The following is a 15,511-nucleotide window of genomic DNA, read 5'->3' on the forward strand; positions in this document are numbered from 1 at the left end:
CGCCCGGTCTCCCCAATGTAGAGGAGACCACATCGGGAGCAACGGATACAATAAATGATATTAGTGGATGTGCAAGTAAAACTTTGATGGATGTGGAAGGCTCCTTTAGGGCCTTGGATGGAGGTGAGGGAGGAGGTGTGGGCGCAGGTTTTGCAGTTCCTGCGGTGGCAGGGGAAAGTGCCAGGATTGGAGGGTGGGTTGTTTGGGGGCGTGGACCTGACCAGGTAGTCACGGAGGGAACGGTCTTTGCGGAAAGCAGAAAGGGGTGGGGAGGGAAATATATCCCTGGTAGTGGGGTCTGTTTGGAGGTGGCGGAAATGTCGGCAGATGATTTGGTTTATGAGAAGGTTGGTAGGGTGGAAGGTGAGCACCAGGCGCGTTCTGTCCTTGTTACGGTTGGAGGGGTGGGGTCTGAGGGCGGAGGTGCGGGATGTAGATGAGATGCGTTGGAGGGCATCTTTAACCACGTGGGAAGGGAAATTGCGGTCTCTAAAGAAGGAGGCCATCTGGTGTGTTCTGTGGTGGAACTGGTCCTCCTGGGAGCAGATACAGCAGAGGCGGAGGAATTGGGAATACGGGATGGCATTTTTGCAAGAGGTAGGGTGGGAAGAGGTGTAATCCAGGTAGCTGTGGGAGTTGGTGGGTTTGTAAAAAATGTCAGTGTCAAGTTGGTCATCATTAATGGAGATGGAGAGGTCCAGGAAGGGGAGGGAGGTATCAGAGATGGTCCAGGTAAATTTAAGGTCAGGGTGGAATGTGTTGGTGAAGTTGATGAATTGCTCAACCTCCTCGCGGGAGCACGAGGTGGAATGGAATACTGTCCACCTGCCTGGATGGGTGCAGCACCATCAACACTCAAGAAGCTTAACATTATCCAGGACAAAGCAGCCCGCTTGATTTGCATCACTGCCACAAACATCCAGTCCCTTTACTACCGACACTCAGCAATGGCAGGATGCACTGCAGAGATTCATCAAAGCTCCTTGGGCTGAACTTTCCAAATTCAAAACCACTGCCATGTAGAAGAACAAGGGCAACAAACATATAGGAATGCCATCATCTGCAGGTTCCCCTCCAAGTGACTCACCATCCTTCCTCGGAAATGTATCACTGTTACTGGGTCAAGAACCTAGAACTCCCTTGCAAACAGCATTGAGGGGATTCCTACATGAAATAGGCTTCAGGGATTCAAGAAGGCAGCTCATCATTACCTTCTTGAAGGGATCTGGAGATGAGCAATAAGCAACAAAGCCCACACCCCATGAATGAATTAGAAAAGTACTGGAAAGTACTAAGAAGATCACCTGCTGAAGCAGTTTAATTCTGAAATCTGGCACCTTTTTGAAACACTAACCTCCCATTTCCTCTTGGAATGCAAAGAGGTTAATGGAGGTGCAAGCTCATGAATAATTTAGCCCTAGAATGGATGCATAGAGTCGGAAGCAATTGAGACACTGGACAGATGTTGTTCTATGGCGTTGTTCACTGGCAGCAATGAGTCATTGATGGCAATCCCTTTCAAAGGTAACAAAAGTTCTATTTCCATGTTGAGTCTATGAAAAGTGAACTCTAATTAATTGCCAGTAACAATCAGAAGTTCAGGACCTTAGAGTAAGCTGAAGATTCAAAATAGTCCATGAGAATACTGTAAAAGAACTCGAATGACGGAGAAATCTGGAAGGCCTAAATGATTTCCCCCATTCCTGCATTCTTATGTTCTTAGGTTTTTAAATGATACCATCTGTAATGGCACAGAAATAACGTTTTAGATGCAATATTGTTGAACTATAAAATGTTTCAAAATGTTAACACTACGATGCTTTGTTCATATGCAATTGGTGAAGAATGTGTAGCAATTGTTCCAATTTACTTTACAATCGTGCTGTTGTTTCAACAACCCAATGTAGCAGCAAATGGTAGTCAAGGTGCTGCTTTCCTCCTTTCCAATGGAGCCCAGCCTGCTACTGTTCCAGATCACTGGTTACCACAGAGACTTTTACAGAAATTATTTTTCATGGGCTGTTTATGAGCCATGGAAATGAAATCATTAACCTGGCCAATTCTGACTTGTAGATTACTTCAAGCAGTGAGTCGCTGGGTTCATGAAAAGCCTACTAAGGGAAAGAAAATATAAAAATATTCTTACCTCCATCCCCTCCAAAACTCTCATATTCAAGCAGTAGGGCAATTGGTGCAACAAGATAACAGTTTTGGGTGTTAGCCCAGAATGAGTATCAATACTGCATTAAGGAATTGTCAAACTGCTTATCTCATGAATGTTGGTGATGTATTTACAAACTGACTTAACTCATGGGTTTCCAATCCTGAATCTAATTTGGCCCAGCTACCTTAAAGCCACATTTGTTAAAACAGAGGTCATGTTTTCCAACACAAATAAGATACAGGCTGCAAGACTGTGTATAAACAGAAACATAAAGACTGGTATGTTATAGACAGATGAACAAAGGTAGCAGCATTGTTGTGCTGAGAAAGGAACTGAGACTGCAGTGTGCTCAACAGAGATTGGCATAGATAGCTACACTTCTGAAGAAGAGTGGTACTGGATTTGTAGCATTTCTAGGTAAAAACAATGACTGCAGATGCTGGAAACCAGATTCTGGATTAGTGGTGCTGGAAGAGCACAGCAGTTCAGGCAGCATCCAAGGAACTAATCCAGAATTGTAGCATTTCTAGTCTCATTTAGATCAGACTGGGTCAGGATGCCAGATTTCCTAAAGTAGGCTTGCAAACTAAGTAGGATTTTACAATAACTGCAAAATATGGCAGATCCTGGCGATTTGAAATGAACCAGAAAGTGCTGGAGAAACTCAGCAGGTTTGACAGTATCTGTGGAGAGTGAAACAATGTTAATTGTTCCAAGTATATACCATTCTCATTCAGACTGAGGATCATATTGGATCCCAACCATTAAATCTGTTTCTGCCTCCACAGATTCTACCAGACCTGCTGAGTTTCCCCAGCATTCTGAGTTTGGTTCAGATTTCCAGCATCAGCAGATTTTTTGCGCTTTTGTTCTACAGTTAGCTACAACCCTGGCATCTACCTGACAATGTGGAAAACTGCCCAGGGTGGCATGGTGGCTCAGTGGTTAGCACTGCTGCCTCATAGAACCAGGGATCCAGGTTCAATTCCCACCTCAGGCAACTGTCTGTGTGGAGTTTGCACATTCTCCCCGTGTCAGCGTGGGTTTCCTCTGGGTGCTCCAGTTTCCTCCCACAATCTAAAAGACGTGCAGGTCAGGTGAATTGGCCATGCTAAATTGCCTATAGTGTTAGGTGGATTAGTCAGGGGTAGAAGTAGGGGAATGGTTCTGGGTGCATTGCTCTTCGAAGCGTTAGAGCAGACTTGTTGGGCCGAAGGGCCTGTTTCCACACTGTATGTAATCTAATCTAATATGTCCTATACACAAAAAGGAGGACAAATCCAAAATGGCCAATTCCTGCCCCATGAGTTTACTCTCGATCATCAGTAAAGTGATGGCAGGTGTCATCAACAGCAGCTGCTCAGTGACACCCAGTTTGGGTTCCACCAGGGCCACACAGCTCCTGACCCCATTATAGTCTTGGTTCAAGCATGGACAAAAAGCTGAATTCCAGAGGTGAGAGTCACAGTCTTTGACATCAGGCCCCATTCAAGAGTACAACGGGACTTTGATCAGATAGGTCGGACAGTGGCAGTTGGAGTTTAATTGAGATAAATGTGAAATGTTGCACTTTGGTAAGGCAAACCAGGTCAGGACTTCTACACCTAATGATAAGGTCCTGGGAAGTGATGCCACACAAAGAGACCTTGAGGAACAGGTTCATAGTTCTTTGAAGGTGGAGCCACATGTAGACAGGATAGTGAAGAAGGTGTGTGGTATGCTTGTCTTTATTGGTCAGTGCATTGAATATAGGAGTTGGGATGTCATGTTACAGTTGCACAGGACATTGGTTAGGCTACTTTTGGAATACTGCATTCAATTCTGGTCTCCCTGCTACAGGAAAAGATGTAGTTAAACTTGAAAGGATTTCCATACCTCCAAAGAACATCCCACCCAGCTGACACCCTAACCCTGCAAACTCCACATTTCCAATGGCTAAAGCTTGCACATCTCTGGACATTACAGAGCAAGTTAAGCAATTCACCTAACCTTCACATCTTTGGACCTCAGGAGGAAATCCACACAGACACAGGAGAATGTGCAAACACCACAAAGAGTCACCCGAGGCTCGAATCGAACGCGGGTCCCTGTATTGTGAGGCAGCAGTGCTCACCACTGAGCCTGCCCAAATGTCTGAAGTCTGTGATTCTAACTTAGTGTCAGAGGCATTTGCAAAAGGATCTTGGGCAATGTGGAATACACATTGGAAGTTTAAACCTTCCGGGAAAGTTCCACAAAGGTTAATATGTCAGAACTTCCATGGGTTCCCAATGCATATCTTGAGCTGTATGTCCAGACTAGAAGATTTGAATCATTATTTCACAAAATTCTTTTCTCAGTGCAAACGAGTAAAATGCAAATGCGAATAGTATTGAATTGACGACAAATGCTTCTCTTTTAAAAAATGTAGCCTTAAGTGTTGTAAGTTTCAAATGTTACACATGGAATTCCAGGTCCTTAAACTAACATTTAGCTAGCAACAGATCAAACCGCTCAGCAGCCAAATGAAACACAAGGTAGTTTACTGAACTTTGCAGATGACCCCTGGAGCATTAATCACCAATCAAGACAGCTCTTAAAATATCCCGCAGGTGTGCATTAGCAAGGCAAGATCACTAGGCAGGAGCTCAAGCCCCCAAAAGCATTGGAAGAATGCACAGAGCACAGCAGGTCTCTTACACCCAGTGTGGCTACGACAAGAACAAATTGTTACTGTCATCTCATTGCAAATCACACTCCCACTCCCTTCCCTCACCTCCAGCTTGTCTCATTGCCACTCTTCTAGGCAGAAGTGCAGATGCTGCAGATTCGAGTCAAGATTAGAGTGGTGCTGGAAAAGCACAGCAGGTCAGGTAGCCACCGAGGAGCAGGGAAATCGATGTTTCGGGCTAAAGCCCTTCATCAGAAATGAGGCGGGGAGCCTCGGGGGTGGAGAGAAAAATGGGAGGCGGGTGAGGCTGGGGAGAAGGTAGCTGGGAGTGCAGTAGGTGGATGGAGGTGGGGGTAAAGGTGATAGGTCGGAGAGGAGGGTGGAGCGGATAGGTGGGAAGGAAGATTGACAGGTAGGACAGGTCATGAGGATGGTGCTGAGCTGGAAGGTTGGAACTGGGGTAAGGTGGTGGGAGGGGAAAGGAGGAGACTGGTGACCCCACCCCCCCCCCCCATTCATTTCTCCATCCCGAGGCTCCCAGCCTTATTCCTGATGAAGGGCTTTTGCCTGAAACATCGATTTCCATGCTCCTCAGATGCTGCCTGACCTGCTGAGCTTTTCTAGCAGCATTCTAATCTTGACCCATTGCCAATGTTGTCAAACTGACTAAATGCTCAGTCTACTGAACATCATGAAATTCACGAACACAGGATTCAGAGGTATTGGAGTCTGACAAATGCAGAAGGATGCCAGTTGCCCAGTACTTGTGGGGAGATTTGACAGAAGTGGTAAATGGATCAATCAGCATTCTGGTGAATTGCGAGGCTTTGCCAGCAGCAAAGAGAGGAGGGACACAGGGGAGGGTGAGAGTCTGGCACTGCAGATCCCAAAAATGGTAAATGTTGAATTATATTGCATGAAAAAGAGTAACTCACGTTTAAGTAGCATATTATATATTGTCCAGGACACAGCAGGATCCTAGTCTCCTTCAACATAACACCATGAGATCTTACACATCCACTGAGAGGTCAGTCAGTTTAATCTTAGGACTTCCAGTCATCCTCTCAGATTTCCACTTTCAGTATAACTTAGACTTTTCTCCCAGAGTCTCGAGGGGTTGCTTAGCTCAGTTGGCTGGGCAGGAGGTTTGCTGTGGACTTTCCTTCTTAACCACTCCCCTCACCCATACATGTGTTAAATCACATGTAAAATCACCACCAGTTGCGTCTCTGATGAGAGAATAGCCCAATGAGGGCTTTCCCTTCTGACTTTTCTGTTAAAGTCCTTGGAACTGAACTTAAAGCCACAACATTCCAATCCACACGCAAGAATATCATTAACTGAGGCACAGCTGCCACTGTGGTTAATTGTTGTACATGCTTCACTCAGTGTTTCACTCATTGTCCTTCCTCTGTAGCTTTCTCTCCCTCACTCGCTGTCTATTACAGATGTCATCAGTTAAGATGTTTAAGTTTCCACTAACAAAACATATATTATGCTAATCCACTCTTGAGAAAGTTTCAAATGAATTTGCCTTTATTTGGGAAAACCAATATAACCAGGAGATAATGTGTTATTGCTGGGAGGTGCTGACTCTCATTATGGACAATAATAGTGACTTAAAAATAATTTTCAACTAAATTGACAATCTTGGTTTGGAAATGGAGTGTGGGTGGAGGAGGCGAGTGAGAATCATTCTCACTGTATTAACAACAATGACTGCTTTGTAAATTGACTATTTATAAAATTTACAGGATACGATTGCAATATAATTGCTTGTGAAAAAAAAACAATATAACCGGGAGATTTTGAATCTCCTCACTTCAGGGGACTGACACCAAGCTGGTTGGCCACACTGCCAGTGTATTGTGTGCAAGTAAATAAAGGGTGACAGGACACCGGCCTCTGTGCAGATATTTCATTAGCACTGCTGCCTCACAGTACTAGGGATATGGGTTCGATTCCAGCCTTGGGCGACTGCCTGCATGGAAAATAGAACATTACACCGCGTTGCAGGCCCCTCGGCCCTCGATGTTGCGCTGACCTGGGGAAGCAGTCTGAAGCTCATCTAACCGACACTATTCCATTCTCATCCATATGTTTGTCCAATGACCATTTAAATGCCTTTAAAGTTGACGAGTCTACTGCTGTTGCAGGCAGAGCATTCCACACCCCTACTATTCTGAGTAAAGAAACTACCTCTGACATCTGTCCTATATCTGTCACCCCTCAATTTAAAGCTATGTCTCCTCATGCCAGCCATCGCCATCTGAGGAAAAAGGCTCTTACTGTCCACCCTATCTCACCCTCTGATTTTCTTGTATGCCTCAATTAAGTCACCTCTAACCCTCTTCTCTCTAACGAAAACAGCCTCAAGTCCCTCAAACTGTCCTCATAAGACCTTCCCTCCATACCAGACAACATCCTAGTAAATCTCGTCTGCACCCTTTCCAAAGCTTTCACATCCATCCTATAATGCAGTCACCAGAACTGTACACAATACTCCAAGTGCAGCCACACCAGAGTTTTGTACAGCTGCAGCATGACCGCATGGCTTCGAAACTCAATCTCTCTACCAATAAAACCTAACACACCGTATGTGTTCTTAACAACCCTATTAACCTGGGTGGCAACTTTCGGGGATCTATGTAAATGGACACCAAGATCTCTCTGTTCATCTACACTATCAAGAATCTTACCATTTGCCCACTAGTCTGTATTCCTGTTATTCCTTCCAAAGTGAATCACCTCATGCTTTTCTGTATTAAACGCTATTTGCCACCTCTCAATCCAGCTCTGCAGCTTATCGATGTCCCTCTGTAACCTACAACAGCCTTCGACACTATCGACCACTCCACCAGCTTTCGTGTTATCCACAAATTTACTAAGACATCCTTCTATGCCCTCATCTATGTCATTTATAAAAATGATAAACAGCAGTGGCCCTAAAACAGATCCTTGTGCTACACCACTCGTAACTGAAATCTAGGATGAACATTTCACATCAACCACGACCCTATGTCTTCTTTTAGCTAACCAATTTCTGATCCAAACCACTAAATCACCCTCAATGCCATGCCTCTGTATTTTGTGCAATAGTCTACCAAGGGGAACCTTATCAAATGCCTTACTAAAATCTATATACATCACATCAACTGCTTTGCCCTCATCTACCTGTTTGGTCACCATCTCAAAGAACTCATTAAGGTTTATGAGGCACAACCTACCCTTCACAACACCATGCTGACTATTCCTAACCAACTTACTCCTCTCTAGGTGATTATAAATCCTCTCCCTTATAACCTTTTCCAACACTTTACTCACAACCGAAGTAAGGCTCACTGGTCTATAATTACCAGGGGTGTCTCTTCTCCCCTTCTTGAACAAGGGGACAACATTTGCTATCCTCCTGTCTTCTGGCACTATTCCTATAGACAATGATGACATAAAGATCAAAGCCAAAGGCTCTGCAATCTCCTCTTTGGCTTCCCAGAGAATCCTAGGATAAATCCCATCTGGCCCAGGGGACTTATCTATTTTCACACTTTCCAGAATTGCTAACATCTCCTCCTTGCAAGCTTCAATCCTATCTAATCTAGTAGCCTGTCTCTCAATACTTTCTTTAACAACATTGTTATTTTCCAGTGTGAATACTGACAAAAGATGTTCATTTAGCGCTTTCCCTAGCTCCTTGGTCTCCATGCACAACTTCCCACTAGTCATTCTTTTATTCCTGAGACACTTATAGAAAGCTTTTGGGTTTTCCTTGATCCTACCTACCCACAACTTCTGATATCACATCCTGTCTCTTCTTAGCTCTGTCTTTAGGTCTTTCCTGGCTAACTTGTAATTCCTAAGTGCCCTAATTGCGCCTTCACATCCCATCCTAACATAAGCCTTCTTCTTCCTCTTGACAAGAAATTCAACTTCTTTAGTAAACCACAGTTCCCTCGTTCAACCACTTCCTCCCTCCCTGCCTGACAGGTATATACTTATCAAGGACACGCAGTAGCTGTTCCTTGAATACGCTCCACATTTCAATTGTGCCCATGTCCTGCAGTTTCCTTCCCCATCCTATACATCCTAAATCTTGCCTAATCGCATGATAATTGCCTTTCCCCCAGTGATTACTTTTGCCCTGTGTTATATACCTAACCTTTTCCATCACTAAAGTAAACATAACCGAATTGTGGTCACTATCACCAAAGTGTTCACCTACCTACAAATCTAACACCTGGCCAGGTTCATTAGATTAGATTAGATTCCCTACAGTGTGGAAACAGGCCCTTCAGCCCAACCAGTCCACACCGACCCTCTGAAAAGTAACCCACCCGGACCCAATTCCCTCTGACTGATGCACCTAACACTATGGGCAATTTAGCATGGCCAATTCACCTGACCTGCACATCTTTGGACTGTGGGAAGAAACCGGAGCACCCGGAGGAAACCCACGCAGACATGGGGAGAATGTGCAAACTCCACATAGACAGTTGCCCAAGGCTGGAATTGATTCTGTGACCCTGGTGATGTGAGGCAGCAGTGTTAGCCACTGAGCCACCGTGCCATCCCAGTACCAAATCCAATGTGGCCTTGCCCCTTGTTGACCTGTTTACATATTGTGTCAGGAAACCATCCTGAACACATTGGACAAAAACCAACCCATCTAAAGTACTCGACCTACAGTATTTCTAGTCAATATTTGGAAAGTTAAAGAGCCCTGTTACTCTCACTACTATCCAGAATTATCTTTGCTATCCTTTCCTCTACATCTCTGGAGATATTCGGAGGCCGATAGAAAACTCCCAACAGAGTGGCCTCTCCTTTCCTGTTTCTAACCTCAGTCCATACCACCTCAGTAGACAAGTCCTGAAATGTCCTTTCTGCTACCGTAATACTGTTCTTGACTAACAATACCACACCTCCCCCCTTTTACCATTTTGTCTGTTCTTACTGAAACATCTAAATCCTGGAATCTGCAACAATCATTCCTATCCCTGCTCTACCGATGTCTCCAAAATGGTCACAACATTGAAGTTTCAGGTACCCATCCATGCTGCAAGTTCACCCACCTTATTCCAGATGCCCCTGGCATTGAAATAGACACACTTCAAACCACCTTCCTGCTTGCCGGCAAACTCTTGCGACCTTGAAACCATTTTTCTGACCTCACTACTCTCAACCTCCTGGACACTGGAGCTACAATTTAGGTTCCCATCCCCCTGCTGAATTAGCAAATCTACCCTGCCAGGATATTGGTACCCCTCTGGTTCAGGTATAAACCATCCTGTTTGTAGCGTCCCACCTACCCCAGAAAGGGCCCCAGTTATCCAGGTATCCAAAACCCTCGCTATGTTGGACCCACTCAAAGTTTGATCTTTGAAGGACATGGGGTGTACTGGAAGGATAGGACCAAAGATGTAGCATGGAACAGTGAAAAGACCACTTACACATTCTGTTTTACAGAGTTGGCCACACAGTACTGAAGGAAGAGATGATCAGACCATGGTCCTTCTGCCCCCAGGTAAGATCTCAGTTGCCTTGGGCTCAACAAGGTGTTTAAAGGGAGGCCTGCCAATCTGAAAACGTAAAGGGGATCACAAATTTGATTTAAGGCATCAATACCCCATGCAAGTTGCTTTATCATTCCTCAAAATCATTCATAACAAGGATAAAGAAAGCCAGATTTTAATGTTGCTTTCAGGAAACTTCCTCAGAAACACCCGTCAATTGGCCTCAGGACCTATTACTTCCCCTCAAGCCCACTCTCCATGTTGTACAAGCAATGAAGTGGTACATTGTCAGTTCCATGGTTAAGTCCTCTCTTGTGAAACAAAACATCCTTTGACTTATTCTGAACAATGGCACTGAACATCTGCTAGCAATACATCAGGAACCACACATATGGTCTGCACAGATGTCACATTTTGATACAAAACATTCCTAAAATGCCATGACCTTCTGAGCTGTGGCCTGACAGACTGTCAACCACATTCCAATCCACAAAAATATTCAAATCAAATAAATTCCAATCAACCTGACTCTACATTTACTTAACAACAATGAGATTTTGGAACCTACAAGGGCATACCTTCACCTGTGACGTATTGTAAACCTGCCTCAGGAAAACAACCTTCGACTAATTCTGAACAATACACATGTCCCTCATACCTTTGAGTATTTTTTGCTATTCCATTTTGTTTCCCTGTCTGTATTATATGGGGTGTAAATCAAACAGAGGGCACTAGGACTCTGCAGTACCTGAACTCCAGCTTCATCTATGATTCCAAGCCCTGCATTAATGCCCTTCCTCTCACATGTTGAGGCCTGCCCTTTGAAGGAGCTTGGCAATCATATCATAGAAACCCCACAGTTCAGCAAGAGGCCAGTCGGCCCATCAAGTCTGCCCCAACCCTCTGGGAAACATTCTGCCCAGACCCGGCTCATCCCCGTAACCCTGCTTGGGGATTTTTTTACCATATCCAATCTGCACACCTTTGGACTGCGGGAGGAAAAACAGAGCACCCAGCAGAAATCCATGCAGACACAGGGAGAACGTGCAAATTCCACACTGTCAGTTCCCAAGTCTGGAATCGAACCTGAGTCCCTGGCACTGTGAGGCAGCAGTGCTAACCACTGAACCAGCATGCAACCCAATAAAAGGTTTGGGAATTGGGAGGCTCATCTATTCCTGACAAATGTCAGTTAAGGTGCCTTCATGACAAGTGGAGACTCATTAAAGAGGCCCCAATTCATTGCCACATCATTTTGATACCTGGAGTGGCTGCATGTGAAAACTCTCCACATATTCCAAAGAAACAGTAACTATTTTCCTGGTAAACCTTCTATTCATAATCCAGATAACAGGATTTTACAGATAGTTATTTTATGTGCAGAGCAAAAATGCCACATAAATTGTTAATTCTTCTGTGCTTCCAGTGACAATACAGCAAGGATTTCTTAGCAGCTCCAAAAGAAACTCCTGGCCAAGGTTTCTGTTATTTGGCTCCTATTTCTGATTGGAATCATTTGTTAACCGGGAGGCAAGGAGCAGTATTTCCAGTGAAAGAGTGGCAGTCGAGATTTCTCAGTCTCATGGCTCAGGCTCAGTTAGCTGGTTTATGATATAGGGAAATTCCAGCAGTTCAATTCCCACATCAGCTGAGGTTAGATTAGATTACTTACAGTGTGGAAACAGGCCCTTCGGCCCAACAAGCCCACACCGACCCTCCGAAGAGCAAGCCACCCAGACCCATTCCCCTACATTTACCCCTTCACCTAACATTACGGGCTATTTAGCATGGCCAATTCACCTAACCTGCACATTTTTGGACTGTGGGAGGGAACCGGAGCACCCGGAGAAAACCCACGCAGACACGGAAGTGTGCAAACTCCACACAGTCAGTTGCCAGAGGTGGGAATTGAACCCAGGTCTCTGGTGTTGTAAGGCAGCAGTGCTAACCATTGTGCCACCATGCCACCCAGGTTACCATGGAGAACTCTCCTTCTCAACCTCTTCCCTCGCCTGAGGTGTGGTGACCCTCAGGTTAAACTCACCACCAGTCGTCTCTCCGTAATGTGGTTTGATAGGCCTATGGCAATATTAGAATCATAGAGTCCCTACAGATCCAAAAGAGACCATTCAACCCATCGAGTCTGCACCAAGCCTCTGAGCAGCATTCCAGCCAGACTCTACTCTAACCCCACATTTCCCATGACTAATCCACCTAGCCCACACATCCCTGGACACTATGGGGCAATTTAGCATGGCCAATCCACCTAAACTGCACATCTTTGGACTGTGAGAGGAAACCAGAGTTCCCAGATACACACACGCACATGCAGACATGGGGAGATAATGCAACTTCCACACAGACAGTCACCCAAGGCTGGAATCAAACCAAGGTACTTGGTGCTGTGAGCTACCAGTGTTAACCACTGAGCTATCATGCCATCCTTTAATTTTATTGACCAATCACAGCAGAGTAAAATGCCACGCTCATAAAATAGTTGCTATTGTTATTGGCCCAGTATTACCAATGAGCTAAATAGTTCCACCCCACTGAAAACCAGTCTCACTTTCCCACTGTTCATAATGAGCATCACATACAGATCATATGTCACTTTGCTCAGAAGCTTCTAAATTACAAGGTTGTGGGTTCAAGTGCTACTTCAGCCTATAATCCAGGATGACACAGCATAGTAGTGAGTGAGAGCAGCTATTATTCAAATACAATGTAACTGAGGCCCAGTTTTCAGGATCAGGTAAATGATCTCAGCTCATTAATTGATGCAAAGAAGGGATGTTTGTCTGGCAATGTTCTCTCGACTAACCCAACAAAGAGAGATTAACTTCATTTATCTCATTGATGGTGTGAGGCTTCACTCAGCACAGAAAATCTTCTCTGATTGCCCCCATAGCAACTTCAAAGGAATTCACCAGATGTGTAAAGTGCTGTGGAATGTTTCTGTGAGATTCAATATGGGAGCTATATTCTGTCAACGTGCGGTATGGATTTTCTGGTCCTTCAATCTTATAATGCTGGTTGGGAAAGGGGGATGGGGAAGAGCAGAAAATAAACTAATGAATCACCTTTTAAGGCATAGTGGCTGTTGTAAAAGTGGCTCACCATAGGTATATGGCTATAATTCATATCCTCAGGTATCAGAAGCACACTGCCCATTGGACTCACTGCAACATATTTTTTCTCTACAATTAAAAGTCATATGTTGTGTGAATCTTGCATTCAACAACGTAAGAGATAGTAGCCTCTTTCCATAACAAAATAGTTTCAACTCCACCATACCACACACTTCAAATAAGACAGGAACAGGATACTGATTAAGGATGATCAGCCATGATCATATTGAATGGTGGTGCAGGCTCGAAGGGCAGAATGGCCTACTCCTGCACCTATTGTCTATTGTCACCCTCCCCATTGCGCCCCCCCCCCCCCCCCACCTCCCACCCCATACAGAGATGTGAGTTAATGAAAAAGTAACATATGATGTTGATTCCACTCTCAGCTTTTTTCAAATCTCCTTCTGAGGCCTGATGAGACAAATGATCTCGGACAGACTCTCACCTCCCCCATTGTTTCGCTCTCCTCTCATTTTCTTTCTCATGACTCCCTGGAACTCTCTTCCTCAACATTTTGTGTTCACCTTCCTAAGACCATTTGATCATAAGAAATAGAAACAGAAATAGGCCATTCAGCCCCTCAACCCTGCTCTGCCATTCATTGGGATAATAGCTGATCCAACGTTCCACACATCCACTTTCCTACACTTTCCTCTTAGCTTTTGCTCCCACTACTGATCAAGAATCTATCAATCTCAGCCTTAAATATATACAAGGCCTCTGCTCCCACAGCTCTCTGCGGTAAAAGTTCTAAAGACTCACAACCCTCTGAGAGAAGAAGTTCCTCCTCATCTCAGTCTTAATTTTGCATCCATTTATGTTGAGATTATGCCCTCTGTTCTAGAATCTCTCATGGGAGGAAATATCTTTTCAAAATTTACCCTGCCAAGCCCCTTAAGAATCCCATATGTTTCAATGAGATCACCTCCCACTCTTCTTTACCTCAGTGAGTAGAGTCCCAACTTGTTTAGCTTGTGCTCATAAGATGGGTGCAGCTCCAATAACATTCAAGAAGCTTAACAACATCCAGGATCAAGAAACCCACTTGATTAGCACCACATCTACAAATATCCACTCTCTCCAGTACAGGTACTCCGTAGGATCAATGTGAACTACCTACAAGATGCACTGCAGAAGTTCACCAAAGATCTTTGGGCAACACTGTCCAAACCCATGACCACTTCTATTTGAAAGGACAAGAATGGCGGCATGGTGGCTCAGTGCACATTCTCCCTGTGTCTGTGTGGGTTTCATCCGGGTGCTCCAATTCCCTCCTACAATCCAAAGATGTGCAGGTCAGGTGAATTGGCCATGCTAAATTGCCCATATAGTGTTAGGTGTATTAGTCAGGGGTAAATATAGGATAGGGGGATGAGTCTGGGTGAGTTACTCTTCGGAGGGTCGGTGTGGACTTGTCGGGCTGAAGGGCCTGTTTCCAAAATGTAGGGAATCTAATTTAATCTACTCTAATGGCAGATACAAGGGAACACCACCATCTGAAAGTTTCCCTCCAAGCCACTCACTATCCTGACTTGGAAATATATTGCCATCCCTTCACTGCCATTGGACCAAATTCCTGGAATTCCCTCCCTAAGGACATTGTGGGTTAACCCATGCGAGTGGACTGCAGCAGTTCAAGAAGGTACCTCATTGTTACCTTCCCAAAGGCAACTAGGGACGGGCAGTAAATGCTGGCCAGCCAGCAACGCCCAGATCCCATGAATGAATAAAAAAAGGCAATCACTCCATATCTGGGATCATCCTGGTGAACCTTCACTGATCTGCCTCCAAAGTACTAATAAGTTTTACATAGGCAAAAGTGAAGCCTGCAGATGCTGGGGATTAGAGCCAAGAGTGTAGTGCTAGAAGCACAGCAGGTCAGGTGGCAACCGAGGTGCCGGAGAATTGACAATGCGGGCAAAAGCCATTCCTGATGAAGGGCTTTTGCCTGAAATGTCGATTCTCCTTTTCCTTGGATGCTGCCTGACCTGCTGCGCTTTTCCAGTACCACACTCTCGATGATAAATTTTATATGTAGTTGGGCATCAAAGCTGTTCAT

The 15,511-nt window shown here is 44.8% G+C and overlaps 1 long non-coding RNA gene across 1 annotated transcript in view; it reads right to left on the reverse strand.

The window, feature by feature from the left end:
• LOC140475922 (uncharacterized) overlaps positions 1–6,032 on the reverse strand; it is a 73,814-nt gene extending 67,782 nt beyond the window's left edge. The window contains exon 1 of the long non-coding RNA XR_011960354.1: positions 5,750–6,032. This is a non-coding gene — a long non-coding RNA (uncharacterized lncRNA). The remainder of the gene's footprint in view (positions 1–5,749) is intronic.
• Positions 6,033–15,511: the final 9,479 nt, after the last annotated feature.

Source organism: Chiloscyllium punctatum, chromosome 4, assembly GCF_047496795.1.
Source record: "Chiloscyllium punctatum isolate Juve2018m chromosome 4, sChiPun1.3, whole genome shotgun sequence".
NCBI classification, from domain to species: domain Eukaryota; kingdom Metazoa; phylum Chordata; class Chondrichthyes; order Orectolobiformes; family Hemiscylliidae; genus Chiloscyllium; species Chiloscyllium punctatum.